The 15,580-nt window shown below is 57.6% G+C and overlaps 1 protein-coding gene across 32 annotated transcripts in view; it reads right to left on the bottom strand.

Annotated features, from left to right (window-relative positions):
- NCOR2 (nuclear receptor corepressor 2) overlaps positions 1-15,580 on the bottom strand; it is a 243,319-nt gene that overhangs the window by 190,027 nt on the left and 37,712 nt on the right. The window contains exon 3 of one of the 32 annotated variants that reach the window (XM_074402040.1): positions 13,308-13,429. The exons of 30 other annotated variants lie outside the window; for them this stretch is intronic. The gene's annotated coding sequence lies outside the window, so the exon portion shown is untranslated. Of the gene's footprint in view, positions 1-2,589; positions 3,258-13,307; positions 13,430-15,580 lie in introns of those variants that run through there. One more of the 32 variants, XM_074402039.1, reaches the window with a different exon arrangement.

Here is a 15,580-nt window from a genome sequence, read left to right as displayed (position 1 = left end):
GTGAGTGTACATGTGCACGTGTGCAGGGCTGTGTGCGTGTGCATGTCCATGAGTGTGTGTGTGCCTGTGTGTGGGCGCACGTGTGCAGGGCTGTGTGCGTGCATGTCCATGTGTGTGAGGATGCACACGAGCGTGGGTGTACATGTGCACACGTGCAGGACTCTGTGTGTGCATGTCCATGAGTGTGTGAGGATGCATGTGAGAGTGAGTGTACATGTGCACGTGTGCATGAGTGTGTGTGTGTGCATGTGGATGTGTGCATGCCAGTGTGACCGTATGTGCATGTGAGTACCTGTGTATTTAGTTCTGTGTGTTCTCATCACATGCAGACTCCAGCGATGGCTCCTGGTCCGTGCCTAGCTGCCCCGTCACCAAGGCCCCTGTCCTGACCTCTATTCTGACCCTCAGCCAGGACTCTTCCCCACTGGGTAGGATAATCACGTCCCTGAGGACTCTGGGAAAGGTCCAGGGCAGCCAAGACACAGCTCTGTGGCCAACTCAAGTAGACACCAGGCCTTGGGGGTGGCAAGGGGACACATATGAGCACCCCTCACCTTTGGAGCCCATTCTGGAGGTTCTAGGAGAGGTCCCACGACAATGAGACAGTGGCAGCTGGCTTGGGGGGCCTGGATGCCTGGGGAACTCCCCGCTGGCTCCTGCTGGCCCAACAGGGGAGGCCCTGAGCCAGCCACCGGCCCAGCATCCGGTGTCACTTACAAACACAGGACGGCTGCCACGTTTCGCAGGAGAACTGGCCCTCCCGCTCTGGCCCCCAGGCCACACCAGGCACTGTGGAGGGTGCCTGGCCCAGCGCTGGCACAGAGGAGCTCAGGCTGAAAGGAAGATGGGGCAGTCAGGCAGACGTGAGGGGGGTCCTGGGAATCCCAGCCCAGGCCCAAACGAAGACAGAGCCTGGGGAGCACCCACCGGGCCCACACCCCATTATCTGGGCCTGGGTTTCTATAAAACAGGAGAGCTCTCTGCAGAGAAGAAAAGAAAAATGGATGAAACTCGAACTTAAGTCCAACCGTGAACCCTGTGGTTACACTTGAGGAGGTCCAGCCGGGTAAGCGCAGCTCGGACCCCTCCAGAGTCCCCCGAGACGCCAGCAGGCTGCAGTGCCACCACTGCAGTAAAGGACAAGGAAACCGAGGACCCGTGGGATTCCGGGACTCGCCCAAGGTCACACCACCCTTGAGGGATAGAGCCAGGACTGGAGCCTCAGTCCAGCCACTGCAACTTCACAAACACCGTGGCCCTGAGGTGCAGACATCCCCCGGGACTCCCAACCCTCGGTCCAGGTGCTGTGATTGTCATCATCGAGAAAAGAGCTCCAGCGCCAGCCAGTTACCGACTGTGAGCCTATGGTAAGCCGGAGGCAGGTCCATTCACTCCCCAAAGCCATGCTGCCCTTGGCGTGGGAGAGAGACAGGAAGTGACTTGCCCAAGGTCACACAGCCAGTAAGTGTCCAACCAGGACAGGAACCCAGGCAGTCTGTCCCGAGTGCCCCCCAGAACTGCAGCTCCTTCTCCCGTCAGCCCCATGCTTGTGTGGACCCCACCGTTGCCCCATTTTACAGACGAGGAAACTGAGGTCTGCAAAGGGGAGACGACAAGCCCAAGGTCACACAGCACAGAAAGGACGGAGCCAGGACTCACACCCAGGTCCGCGGCAAAGCAGCAACAGCGCCCGGAAGCCCAGCCACCTCCTCTCCCCAGCCTGAGCTTGGAGGTCTCCAGGAGCCGTTCCCGCCACCTCGCCATGGCCTCCGCGCACCCAGGCTCAGGACAAATCACTCCCTCATCCCTCCCAGCTTGCAACTAAAGGCTCCTTGTGAGCTCGGGAGGCCCTTCCAACTTTCCAGTGTTTATCCCGGCTCCTCGCTGCCAAGTCCCTGGGCAAGCCTGGGCCGGTGGCGCTGATTTCAAACCAGACACGGGCAGCGAGCCAAGCGCCACCTCGGTGGGGAGCCGGGCGCCGGGCCGGGCTGCACTGCTGCCTGCACCTGGCTCTCCCCTGCCCCAGCCCAACCCGGAGCCCAAGGCCCGAGCTGGGGAGCACCCACGTCGCACACCCTCCTGAAGTCAACTCCGGAAACAGAAGCCCCCTGAGCCCCCACGGCTCGCCCAACTCCCCCGCAGGGGCACCCGCCGGGTGTGCACCGAGGCTGGGGAGAGAAGCGCCGTGCCCACCCGGGTCCCTCCCACGAGGGCCGGCCAAGAAGCCTCCCCCGCCGCCCGGCCAGCGCCTGGGAGCGCGCTCTTTCCTGTGACTTCGGCAACTTTGCCCGATAAGACGGCGCTGCCCACCGTCCCGCTGAGCTCAGGTCCAACGACACTGCCCCGCCACAGGAGGCTCCAGCCGCTCTGCCAGCCGACCGGCGGCACCCAGCCCCCCGCCCCGGCCACCACCTCCAGAGACAGAACTGGGGCTCTTTCCAGATGAATTCCCCGGCCCCCCCCCGGTGCCCCCCGCACAGAGCCAGCAGGCCACGGCCCCCACCCGGGTCTGCACCCACCTCCCCCGGCCGGGGTGACCTGGCCACACCCCGCCTCCCTGCCCACGCCAAGCCCGACGACTTCTCTTACCCGAGCACATGACCAGCCTCGCTCACGTCAGCTGCAAACACAACTCGAAGTAACTCTCCCACAAGAAAAAAAAAGAAAAAGAAAAAGAGAAAGTGCCAGCCAGCGGGCCAGCGGAGTCCACACACACAGGCAGCGCCACCGGCTTCCAGGAGGCGCACGGCCGCCAACATCAGACCCATCCTTCCCCCAGGATGACACCCGCAGAGGGGCGGCCCCAGAGGGCAGCCTCACCTTCCCGCGAGACTACGGCTCCCACCCCGGCCGGGGAGGCCCTGCAGCGGCCAGGCCAGGACCCCCAGGCTTCCAGCCCGATGCCCCCCAAACCCGGGCAGGCCAAGGCCCACCAGGGACGACTGCAGGGCCGCCTGACCCCACAGCTGGCCTGCGATCGAGACGTCGGGCCTCCAGCGATCCCTTCTCACCTCTGCCACTCCGGGCCTATAAACACAGGGAATTACATAAGTCCACTCCTCTTGTGCGGAAGCCAAAAGTACGAGCTTTTTCTCCCAGCCTTGGCAGTAAGTAATAATTCCTCATCGCCATGGTAACCCTGGCGGGCTTCCAGCCGACACTCGGGAGCTGAAACACTGTGAGGCCTTTTTATAGCACGGCTAGAAAAACCTCTTCACTCTCCGCTTGCCGGCAGGCGAACCGAGTTCCAGCCCCGCTTCTCCCCCTTAAACCCGCGTCCTCCCAGCCCAGACCGGCCCGGTGGCACCGCACCTCCTCCCCGCAGCGCGGCTCCGGCGCCCTGGCTGGGAACCCAGGCCCCAGCCCGTCCCTCCCCTGTCCCCTGTCCCCTGTCCTGAGGGCCAGATGGCCAGAGGGGCAGGCTCTGCCTTGCAAGTATTTCTGTCCTTCTTTTAATCCTAGGAAAAGAAAGTGTGACCCCCTCATGCTGGCATTCTGATCTAGGGTCATCTCGGTGACAGGCCTAGAAAAAGACAGGGCCAGATACACACACACACACACACACACACACACACACACACACACACACACACAGAGGCCAACAATGATGGCTTGGTAGTCAGCCAGGAGTCTGAACCTTGGCTGCAATTAGCTGTGTGACTCAGAGGCAAGTCTGAGCTGCTCTGGGTGTCAACTTCCATCCGGAGAAGGGGCAGTGAATCTTCTCCCAGTGAAGCTACCGAAGCTCCCAGGAGGCAGAGCCTCCCCCAGAGTCTCCAATTCACTCCCCTGCCCCAGCAGCCAAGAGTTGGGCCCAAGAAAGTGTCCCCGGCGGCAGCCGTATGATGACAAGGGACCGGGGTGCAGGCGAGGGGAAGGCACCCCGCAGGAGCATGGCAGAACTGGAGGTCTGGAGCCTGGACCACGCCAGGTGTGTTGTCAAAGCAGAGAGAAGGCTGGCGTGGCCAGAGTGCAGGGGTGAGGCGGGGGAGTGTGGCGATGAGGTCAGGGAGCTAACAGGGACGGAGGGAAGCAGGTCAGATGGACGCTGGGCCTGGCCTCCAGCCCCAACAGTTACACTGTCACCTTTTCAGTCTCAAGAGCCTCTTGAGAGGAACAGTGTTAATAACAATGACAGCAGCCACACACACAGGGCCCAGCAGCTCCCACAGTGGGCCCAGCGCTGTGCTATGCGGGTCCTCTGGTTCACCAGCTGGCCTCGCTTCACCGCTGCAAAGGCAGGCATGCCCCTGAGCCACCAGACACAGACAGAGCAGGAGGCAGGCCCAGAGAGGGTGAGTGGCTTGCCCAAGGTCAGCAGCTGGTGGCTGAGCTGGGACTTGAACCGGGCGAGCCTGGCTTGTCTCCACCATCCACGTGGTCATTCAGCCACAAGGAGCCACAGAAGGGTTTTAGGACAAAGACCAGATGTGCCTGTGACGAGGACCCGTGGACTGGACTGGCAGGGGACCCAGACTGGCCCCTAAGAGATGAGTGTCCTGGCTGCTGAGGCCGGGAACCCAGACGCCTCATTTGAACAGCTCGCCTGCCCTCCAGCCTTCCCAGGGAAACACCCCCAGGGGGCTTTCCAGAGACCTGCCCCAAAGCCAAAGGTGGGATTCTGTTACTCTTAAGCCTTCTTTTAAAGGTAGGGAGACTGAGGCACAGGAAGGCGTGGGCATATTTTTAGCCCAAGGATCCGGCACCATATTCCTGCCTAGACCCTCGCCGTGCCAGGCAGGACCCTGCAACCCAGGAGCGGGCCAAACGGGCCCCATGCGAACAGCACCGGGAAGCGGGGCCCGAGAGCCGCCCGGTCACGCCTCCCCGCTCCTTTTGTTCCATTTTGTTTGTTTTGGAGCCAGACCTGCATCCAGACCTGCGCCAAAGGCTGGCGCTGGAATCCGGGTGACTCCTCCCGCTCCCCTGAGAGTGATGTGCCTTCCGGGCAGGTTGGGCCCTGGGACAGGTCACTTCACGGCCACTCGTTCTGCTTCTTGGGGCTTCCCCATCGGATGCTGGGCCGCAAATCGTTTGTTGACTGACTTAATGAAGACCACAAATCATCAAACACCAGAAACAAGCACAGGCAGCAGCCCCCAGGCAGAGCCTGTGGCCAAAGCCAAAACCACGCTCAGATTCAGAATAAGCCAGCCTCCGGTCATCTGCTCAGCAAAAGAACGCCCCATCTCTCCAGCCGCCAACGGCGACCACCCCTCCATACTTTGGAAAAGCATCCCCTGGCCAAAATCTGCTGACAGGCCACTTCCTGGAACCCGTCTGCTGAGCGGAGCTTTGAGGGTGGGAAAGATCTGTGAAGACCCCCCCCCCCAGGACATGATTCGCCAAAGGCCACGGGGGCGGGGATGATGGGCCAAAGGGGGTCCAGAGAGGGGCAGGGGAACCCTAGGCTGGGTGGCCCCAGGCAACGCCCCCAGCCTCTCCAGGCATCAGAAGGCTCGGCTGGCAAATGGGGGAGCTTCCGCCTGCTGCCTCTCTTGGGACCCTAGTCAACAGAAACTACATGTGTGGGGCCCGGGGTGGGGGCTGGGAGGAGGCGGGGGAGCCAGAACTTTGAGGACCAGATCCAGACCCACGGCCGCAGCTACAGTCCCGCCTCCAGCCCCAGCTGGAGGAGACCCCACACTCGCTTCCTCCCCAAGCACAGAGAAGAGGGTGAAGCAGGGTGGGGCAGGAGAAAGAGCACCCTGAGCCAGAGATGTCCGGCTCTCTGCTGCTCCTGCTCCTCTTCCTCCTCCTCCTCCTCCTCCTCCTCCTCCATCCCCGGCCCCAGGGCTCTGTGACCTGGGCAGCCTCAGTTTCCTCCTATGAAAAGCCACTAGATATCAAACAGCTCTATTGATGTGTGCCACACAATGAAATATAATTCCGCTGTATAAAGGAATGATCCATTCAACACGGATCAACCTCAAACAAACCGTGCGGAGTCAAAGAAGCCAAAACCCACAGTGTATGATTCCGTTCATGAGAAACACCCAAAATAGGTAAGTCCACAGTGGCAGAGCGCAGACTGGTGGCTGCCAGGGGCTGCAGGAGGCAGCAACGTGGAGCGGCTCCTGAGGGGTGTGGGTTTCCTTTTGGGGTGATGAGAACATTTTTTGGATGGGGCGGTGGGTGCACAACATTGTGATTGCACTAAAAACCCATGAATTGTTCACTTTAAAACGGTAAATTACATGTGATGTGAATTTCACCTATTAGTAGTAAATAGGCCGGGTGCAGTAGCTCACACCTATAGCCCCAGCACTTCGGTAGGCCCAGGCACCTGGATCGCTTGAGGCCAGGAGTTCAAGACCAGCCTGTCTAACATGGCAAAAACCCCATCTCTACTAAAAATACAAAGTTCGGTCAGGTGTGGTGCTGCACACCTGTAATCCCCGCTCATCGGGAGGCTGAGGTAAGAGAATTCCCTGAACCAGGAGGCAGAGGTTGCAGTGAGCCAAGGTCATGCCACTGCACTCCAGTCTGGGCGACAGAGCAAGACTCCGTCTCAAATAAATAAATGAATAAAAAGATGGTGGTGTTGAGTGTATGCTACTCCAGCAGTTTACCTTCTGGAGGCTGTGTCCACCTGCCAGCCGGCAGGAGTTCCTTACCCAGGTCTGGAGCTGCCAGACGTTCAAGCAGCATCTACCGAGCCTGAGCACTGGAAATACGGCAACGGACTAGACAAAGTTACGTTTCACATTTTAATTTTAAACTATATGCATGATTAAAATAAAATTCACAACTGTATTCATTTCCTGTGGCTGCTGTCACAAATCATTACAAATTGGGTGGCTGAAAACAGCGACATGTCTGTCCTCTCACAGGTCTGGAGGCCGGAAGTCCCAGCTCAGGGTGTAACCGGGGCCGCTCGCCCTCCAAATACTCCGTAGGGGCCTTCTCTGTGTCTTCCAGGTCCCAGGGCCTCTGGGCACTCCTTCTGTGTTCACGTGGCTCCTCCGCTGTGTGTCCTCCTAGAAACTGGTCTCTGGACTTAGGGCCCATCCTTTTCCAGGATGATCTCAGCAAGACCCTTACCTAAGTCACATCTGCAAAGACTCATGGTCCAAGTAAGGCCAAGGTCATATTCACGGTTTCCACGTGGACCTGTTTCGGGGCCACGACTCAACTCACTACCAAAACCAAGACCTCAAAGTGGCAGCGATCACATGCCCGGAAACACCTCCGGGGCCCTCTCCTTTCCCGTTAGTTCCGGGGAAGTGGCTGGAAGCTGCAGAGGAGAGCTCCGGGCATCTCCAGGAGGACCCCAGGCCCCTAGAGCCGACAGAGCTGGAGACAGAACCGAGGCCCCACAGCCACCCTCTCCCGGCCTGAGCCTGTTGAAGACGGACCCCAAGGAACCCGATCCCCTTTGCTGCGGCAGGTGCCAAGAGCCACTGCGGGGCAGCTTGTGGAAAGGGGCGTCCTGGATGGCGAGGCCAGACACGGGCCATCACCTCTGCCCCCAAATAAAGACACTCCCCAGACCAAAATGCATCCTATTTTCCCATCCAGGCCCAGGATTCTTCTCCACAAAAACATCGAAACGCAGCCCTGACCACGTTGGCTAAGGGAAGCCAGCGGCACGCCAGGGCTGTTTTTCTGGGTGGTGTTTTCATTTCTGAAAGGCGCCGCCCCCCTTGCCCTGCAGCAGCTGTGAGCTGGCAGCTGGCAGACTTAATTACTCACTCAAGACTCACTTCCAACTGCAGCACCACCCGGCACGCCAGGGTACCACGGGCACCCAGCAACTGGCAAGGACGGCTGGGGCAGGGGGCAGGTGGCTGCCTGTTCTGGGGCCCCTGGGAACCCACAAACCGGCAGCAGGGGCAGCGGCAGAGCAAAGAGTAGCCCCCAGGAATGCTCCGGGCCAGCAGGCTGGACCCAGGGACCCGACCCGGGACGGACAACTCACACAGCCAACACCGCCCGCGCTTCAGTGCACCGGGGTTCACGGGCTTCTTGGAGCCTACATGGTGCGTGACAACCGCGTGTCCAGGCTTTCGCTCCACTGGGGACCAACCCGACTCAGACACAGGGAGGAAAGGAGGGAGTCAGTGCAGGTAAAAGGGAGGGGTGGGGATTGCGGCTAACTGGCATGCTAGACTAAAAAAAAAAAAAAAAAAAAAAAAAAATGCAAAACCACCTCACGTTTTCAGAAAGTTTACAAATTTGTGTTGGGCTGCATTTAAAACCATCCCCAGCCACAGGCTGGACAGGCTTGCCTTACAGCAATCCTATGGGGTGTTGTTATACCCATTCTATTAGCACATGCTGGTAAACTGAGGCAAAGGGCAGTGAAGTGACTTGCCCAAGGGGACGGGGCTGGGAAGTGTCAGTGTCAGTATTTGAACCCAGCAAGTGTGATACCCGCGACTATGACACTAACCACTGGGCTTACTGCCTCTGAGAGGGTCAGCCCCCACTGGAGACGCAGTACTGTTCTCTGAGGAACTGCGGCCTTGACTTTCAGAAATGGCATCTCCAGTGGCGTCACACGTGACTTCCCAAGACTTGAGACCTTCTGGTACAGCCCATGGGACATTCTACCCAGATCACAGCAGGGACAAAATACTTTAAAAGTCACCGCTAAGAAGAGGCCATAAAATGGTGACAGCCAGTTGCGGCCATGAAGGAAACTTGTTCTGGCCCATACACTGGTTTTTAAAAACTGGGCCATTCCTTATAAAATCCAGATTTCCAGCTTCACTTGGAAAACCATCAAAATACCTAGCATGCCGGAGAGCCGCACTCCCCACCCCTCCCTTCCGGCCCGCCCTGACTCACTTGCTCCTCTCCTCCCTGTGTCTGAGGTGGGGACCTCCCCTCACCCCTACTTTGGTTTGGCCACCTCCTCTTGCTGTCGCAAACAGTGGAACAAGTGTTAAAGACGTCACTCAAACAAGAGAAAGGAGCGCCCCTCCTGGGATGCCAGGTGACTCTCCGTCTCCTTGGCTAGCTGGGCTGGTGGCATGATTCTGTCTGAGAACAAGGCCCACATAGAAGGAGGCACAGCTGAGGCGGAGCCAGCTCCCAGGGGCATTGTTTGAGCACCTGGATCGAGCCATGCCTGAACATGTCCTACCCTGGCCACGCTGAGCACCCACTACCTCCTCCTCATGGCCTAACTCAGCTTGAGTGTGTCTCTGCCACAACTCAGGAGCCCGAAGTAACTTTCCCTAACTCATCGCCCTCAGGTCTCCCCTTGAATGACTTGTCCCAGGACACCTGGCCTGATGTTAGACTAATTCAGCTCTTGCTTCACCCAAGTGTGTGCCTGAACCTCGTCCTCACGACCCTCACCACCCTAGGTGGCACGGGCTTGTTTAACCGACACTCTCCCTCTGGACCCTAAACTCGAAGGCGCAGGCGATGTCCACCTTCTGCATCGTTCTCATCCCAGTGACCTACGCGGGTCTGGAAACGCCATGTGCCCAGTACATATAAATTAACTGCGGAGCAAGAAAACAAAGGAAAATCCCAAGTCATTCAACCTGACTTCCGCCTTAACCGTGCAAACGGCCCAGCCCCACAGGACTGTAAAACAGCCTCGGATCCAGGGAAGCCCTCCTGTCCCCCCACCCCCCGCTCTGCTCCAGCCATTACACAGTGGGAAACCAAGGCACGGAGCCTCAATCAGCATGCTGAAACATGGCGGCCAGCGCCTCCGCGCCTGCTGTTCCCTCGTCCCCTTCCGTGACACAGCGGGTGCCCCCTTAGCATCCAGGGCCCAGCTCAGATGCCACCTCCTCAGAAGCTACCGTGGAACTCTCTACCCAAAATGAGTCCCCCGAGCCTGAGTCACCCCACCTCCCCACCCTGTGTTATTTAACAGGCAGCGTTTTCTTCGTCTTGCAAAATAGTGCTTGCTTTTTGGCCCCGCCCGTCCCTCATCAGCCCGTGTAATCCACAAGGCAGAGCCCTGCCTCCGCCATCCCCCCAACCCAGAGGCGGCCAGGGGGTCACCAGTCTGGCTTCAGAGAGGCAAGAAGCAGATGTCCCACGTCCCGACCATGCCACACTGCCCCGAGCAGTTGCTGCATGCCTGAGGGCCCTACATGGCACACGGAGGCTGCCCCACAGCTGGCATGGCCCTGCCAAGAGATGCAGGCTGGCTGCAGCAGCGCCCAGTGTACCCACGGGGCAGGGGAGGGCCGCAGGTGGCACCTGCGCAATCCACACGACGCAGAGCAGCTGCGGGGGAGTCAGGCAGCCTGGGGTCACGTCCTAGCTCTGCCACCGCGCGAACTTGGGCAAGTCCCTTAACCTTTGTCTGCCCTCAGCCTGTTTCCCTAGAAAACAGGGCTGATCATAATAGCACCCACCTTCCAAGGCTGCTGCTAAGAGTACACGTGTGTATGTATGGGCTGCATGTTAGAAACTGTAGTTAGTGTTAAAAATAGTAATACTGGCAACTCACACACAGCACTGAGACAAGAAAAGGATCAGGAAATGTTAGCTTTTATATGAAATACGGTATTTGCTCTGTGCCAGGTCCATTTGAAGCACGTACACACATTTGTCCCTCCAAGATGGGCTTAATAATATTCAATGTCAGTGTTCCAGCTCTTCCAGGCAGCCTCCCTGGATTGCTCCAATCCCCAAGAACATCATAGACACACACAATTCTTCATGTACGTCTGTCCTCAACTCCTCTCTCTACCCCAGTACAGTGAGGGGTAAGGGGAGCCCCAAACCCCCGGAGCCTGAAGTCAGCACCAAGGGAATGTGAGAACCCCCTGCTCCCATCCAAGCCACAGCCCAGAAACGCAGCCCTCTCCGGCTGCACAAGTACACCCCAGACAGTGAAGGTGTTCCCACCCTGGGCCCCCGGTGGAAGCCCAGACATCCCAAGGCTTCAGGCCCCACTGCCTCCCACAGGACCTGGAGCCTGGAGATGCGGGGAGACACCACGGAGGGAGGGGACAGGCGTGGACTCTGGCTGGGCACGCTGGGGCTGCGTGGACAGCGAATGAGGACAAGACTGCCCCCAGCCACCCCCATCCTCTGTCCATGCCCGGCACATGCCCAGGTCCTGAGAAGCGACCACCAGGCGGGGCAGCCGACCTCCTCTCCCCACCGGACAGACGAGACTGAGCACTCAGCCACGGCAAGGACCCCAGCAAAGCCAACCAGGGGCGCACACGGCTCCCTGCACCTCTCAGAGAGGAGAGGCAGCCTCCTCCATATCAGGGACCTGAAGTGGCCTCGGTTCCGCAAACCAGGCAGTAAGAGGCAGCTGGAACCCCAGCTCCACCACCTCCCAGGCGTGCGGTCTCACCCACGCCCCTCCACCTCCCTGAGCCTCAGTTTCTCCATCTGTACAATGGGTCTAAGGACCATTATCAAAGGCAGGGCTGAGAGTCCCTCAAGAGCCAGGCAATCAGGGCCCCCAAAAGAGAAAGAGAAGATCTGGAAAGAAGCTGTTTTAATTTCAGCAAATGGACTTGCTTTGTCGTTAGTGAAACACAATTCTATGTTCCGGTTCAGAATGGTGTCTGTTTACAGCAGTCGTGGAAGGGATGAGGAGATCTTTTCGGCAGTGAAACCTCAGAAGGCCTCGGGCCATCCTGACTCAGCAAATCCCTCCACAGGCCACGCAGAAGGGTAGATGACAAACACAGCGGCCCGCACAGACACGGCCACAGCACACACGGCACACCCGATAGAGCGAGGCAGGAAGGACCGGGCCGAGGCAGACAACCTGAGTGCAAAGTTCACTGGCTGTGTGACTTCGGGCAAGATGCAGAACCTCTCTGTGCCTCAGTTTCCTCATCTGTAAAGAAGGCATGATGATAATCCTAACTTTACAAGAGCTTTTAGGTAATTAAATAATTTTTTTTTAATTTATTTTTTGTTTTGTTTTGTTTTGTTTTGTTTTGTTTTGTTTTTGAGGTGGAGTATCAATCTGTTGTCCAGGCTGGAGTGCAGTGGTGCAATTTCAGCTCACTGCAATCTCTGCCTCGTGGGTTCAAACAATTCTCCTGCCTCGGCCTCCCCAGTAGTTGGGACTACAGGTGCCCACCACCATGCCCAGCTAATTTTTGTGTTTTTAATAAAGATGGGGTTTCACCGTGTTGGCCAGGCTGGTCTCGAACTCCTGACCTGAGGTGATCCACCCGCCTTGGCCTCCCAGAGTGCTGGGATTATAGGCATGAGCCTTGTCAATTAAGTAAATTACAACATGTAAAGTGAGACACGATGACGATCACCCTGTTGGGGCTCCTGCTGTCACTGCCATCAGGTGCTCCCCCTTCAAAGCTCCGGTAGGTTTATAAGCCCAACTGCAGCATAAAGACGGGTCCCCCTGGATCCCTGGGACCAGGCAGACTGGGTACACAACTCTCCAGGGACCTCCCCCAACACTCGCCACCACCCAGGCTCTCTGGGAGTCCCAACAGCAGCGCCTCCTCCCTCCCCGCCTCCTCCCTCCTCCCTCCAGCTGGGGTGGGGACGGCTGTGAGACGGAAGGAGACACATGTCAGAGCTGAAGATGAAAAACAAGTCCCGTGAGCGGGCAGGCGTCCATCCGCAATGATGAATCTGATGTAATTAGGCACCCCGCTAACTTCATTACTTATATATTTACGGGATTGCTTATTTAATTTACGGGCCTCCTTCCCCGAAAAGTCATCTGAGCTGACACCCCTCAGGCAGGGAAAAGGGAAGAGGAGAAAGAGGCCCCTCTTTCGTCGCCAGCCCACTCCCGCGCTTCCACGTCACGCTCCTCCCTTGCCCCAAAATAGCTCCCCAGAAGGCAGGTGTGACCTCGCCCAAGACAACAGGATTGAGCAAAGACCCCTGGCAGGGCCAACGCCTGACACCCGCTCAGCAGTGCCCGGTGCCAAAGGACAGTGCTTGACCCGGAAGGTACACATCTCCACACTCACCCCTCCAGCAGAGGAAACCCGCGGGGAAGGAGGAGTGGGCCTGGCCCCTACCAGCCACCAATTCTTGGCATGACCTTCTGGACTGGCAAACACATCCCTGCAACAACCAGAGCTGGCGACTCCCAGCCCAGGGAGGGTTAAGTGACACAGCTCGGAGCCAAGCGTTTCCTTTCTCAGCGGAGTGAAAGCCACCTGACCTGTCAGAGCCTCAGTTCCCTCATCTGTAATACGAGTGTTAACAACAACACTCACTAATCCTAGCACTTTGGGAGGCCGAGGCAGGCGGATGACCTGAGGTCAGGTGTTAAACAGCAGCCTGCACAAGCTGGTGAAACCCCGTCTCTACTCAAAAAAAAAAAAAAAAAGAAAGAAAAAACAAAACAAAAATTAGCCGGGCACGGTGGGGCGCACCTGTGATCCCAGCTACTTGGGAGGCTGAGGCAGGAGAATCGCTTGAACCCAGGAGGTAGAGGTTGCAGCGAGCTGAGATCATGCCACTGCACTCCAGCCGGGGCGACGGAGCAAGACTGTGTCTGAAAAACAGAACAAAACAAAACAGAACAACATTCACAGCTGGTGCCATCCAGAACTGCACTGTGGCTTCAACCACGACGATCGGACAGACGCAGCCAGTCAGCAGCACGAAGACTAGAAAGGAAAAGACAGCCCGTGGTTCTCTCCCACCACCCGAGAGGCTCCCACCACGTGGCCAGACACATAAAATCAAAACACAGAACCACAGCTTTGCCCAAAAGGCAGCAAAAGCCGAAAAGTGCAGTCAAAAGTGCATCCGACTCTCCTGGGACGGGCAACGTTGGAAGACTGACAGTAGCAAGTGTTGGCGAGGATGTGGAGCACCTGGAACTCTCATCCAGGCAGGTGGGCATTCACAGCGGAACACCCGCTCCAGAAAACGGCTGGCAGCTTCTTATAAACTAACACGTTTACTGTGGGACCTAGCAACCCAACGCCTAGATATTCACACAGGAGAAAAGAAAACATGTTCACACAAAGACTTACACAAGAGTGTTCAGAGCAGTTTTATTCCCAATAGCCAAAACCTGGAAACTTCGATGTCCATCAGCTGAAGAATGGATAAAATAATAAAGGCTCACAATGGAATATTACTCAGTCGTGAGAAAGAATGAATTGATACGTGAGCAACGTGGGTTATGCAGAGTGAAAGAAGCCAGACACCAGGAAGTGCATACCTGGTGCTCATTTGATTATAAAGTTCTGGAGCAGGCGTCCCCAAACTTTTTACACAGGGGGCCAGTTCACTGTCCCTCAGACCGTTGGAGGGCCGCCACATACTGTGCTCCTCTCACTGACCGCCAATGAAAGAGGTGCCCCTTCATGAAGTGCGGCGGGGAGCCGGATAAATGGCCTCAGGGGGGCGCATGTGGCCAGCGGGCCGTAGTTTGGGGACGCCTGACCTAGAAGATGTAAAAGCTTCTGTAAGAGCAGATCAGTGGGTACCTCTAGTTGGGGGCAGGGAGGAGGCACTGGGGATCTAATGCCAGGGGATTGGAGGGGATTGGGGGGATATGGAAACACTGCATTTTCATTGTGGAGGTGACGCAAATGTTTACGTTTGTCAAAACTCATGCAACTGAATCCTTAAAATGGGTGCATCTTATGACAGGTGAATTGCATCTCAACGAAGATGATCTTAGCGTAACAGAGTTGCCTATACGAACACTACTCCCTCTAATCCCAGGGCCCCGGGCCCAGGGACCATTCCTCACTTCTCAGTCAACTCTGCTGGTTCCTGAACTGACCCCTGATGTATGAGCAGTGGACAGTCTGGGTCTAGGTTGATAGGTTGAGCCCCAGCTTTGTCCTATACTAGCGAGGTCATTTAGGGCCCTGTGCCCCTTAGGGCAAATCCCTTTGCCTCTCTGGCCCTCAGATTTGCCCTCTGCAAAAGCAAGGTGAGAAATACCACACTTCTCAGAGAATTGCAGAGTAAAACGAACCAGAGTGAACATACCAGCTGCGGGCCACAGCATACAGCAGGGGCTTCATTATTGCTGCTGCAAAGTGATAAACGGTCGAGCACCAGGCCCCGTGTGGACAGAGCTGGCCAGGATTCTCCTAACCCTGACACACAAGACACCCCCACGCTGCCAGACAAGGCTCTGGGCTCAGGTAGCTGCCCCCAGGCCTTGAGGACTCAGGCCAGGGCATTTAACTGATGCCTGCTGTCCCGACAGGGCATGGTTAATGGGCACCACCCAACCCGCCCCTCCCAGGGAAGCAGGGACAAAAGGATGGGGCCCTGTGGGGAGGGCAGGCCCTGAGGACAACACAGGCACGTGAGAGGTCATTTCAGAAGAAGGACGTCTGGGAGGCATCCACCGACTCATGCTGAGCAAGACTCCAGCCAGAGCCCACCCGTCTAGGACAGAAAATGATAATGATAATAGAAGGTCAGGGATGGGGGCGCTGCGCCAGCTCCCGCGGGCCTGTCCGGGGTTCCTGTCCCCTGTGAGTGATGGCGGGGCAGGCGCCCGCAGCCAGCGGCGGGGACGGGAGGGGCGTCCCCCGGGCCTGATTAGCAGGCGGCCACAGGCGGACACGCTCAACTGTCAGCCTCCTCCTCTCAGCCCGCCATCACAGGCACCATTAATTGCTGTCATTTGAGGGTGGCCTGTGGGGAGAAGGAGGGAGGAGGAGCAGGA

This window comes from Saimiri boliviensis, chromosome 7, assembly GCF_048565385.1.
Source record: "Saimiri boliviensis isolate mSaiBol1 chromosome 7, mSaiBol1.pri, whole genome shotgun sequence".
Taxonomy (NCBI): Eukaryota; Metazoa; Chordata; class Mammalia; order Primates; family Cebidae; genus Saimiri; species Saimiri boliviensis.
The sequence above is the reverse complement of the archived record's forward strand: the minus strand, read 5'-3'. Positions and strand labels throughout refer to the sequence as shown.